This window comes from Octodon degus, unplaced genomic scaffold (assembly GCF_000260255.1).
Source record: "Octodon degus isolate 3935 unplaced genomic scaffold, OctDeg1.0 scaffold00033, whole genome shotgun sequence".
In the NCBI taxonomy this organism is placed as follows: domain Eukaryota; kingdom Metazoa; phylum Chordata; class Mammalia; order Rodentia; family Octodontidae; genus Octodon; species Octodon degus.
This window is the reverse complement of record NW_004524609.1, coordinates 16767606-16768198: the sequence shown is the minus strand read 5'-3', so window position 1 is coordinate 16768198 and position 593 is coordinate 16767606.

Sequence of the window (593 nt, the reverse complement as noted above, 5' to 3'; positions counted from 1 at the left end):
ATTTACTTCTTTCTTTCATTTGTTTGTTTGTTTTGAGGTATAGTCTCTCTATTTAGTCCGTGTTGGCCTTGAACCCGAAGCAATTCTCCTGCCTCAGCCTCCTAAGTGTGGAGATTATAGGTGTAGGCCATCAGACCCACCTTATATACATTTTTAAAAAATGTATTTGGTACAGGGTCTACAAGGGTCTCACTACACAGACAGGACTCATAGTATTCTCCTGTTTTTCAGCCTCCCAAGTGCTGGGATTACAGGCGCACACCACCACGCCCAGTCTCAATCAGTCTCAGCTCCTCCAGACTGTAGCCCCCGCCGGCTCAGACCTTGGTGTGGTATCGCACCGTGGGACAGTGCACGATGGGCCGGATGGGGTCTGGACGGGTGTGTGTGGGGCGATGCGGTGCGCTTAGCTGATTAAACAACGGGGCCACACGCCGCGGCCAGTCCGCATGGAAGTAGGGTTTCAAAATCATGCCATTCTGGCTGGGCGCCGTGACTGCCTCTTAGGCCGTGGATCGGCGTAACCCCGAAATGAGTGGTGTTGCAAAGCACCCTGGGATAGTGGAAGCTCTGTCTTTTTTTTTTTTTTTTTA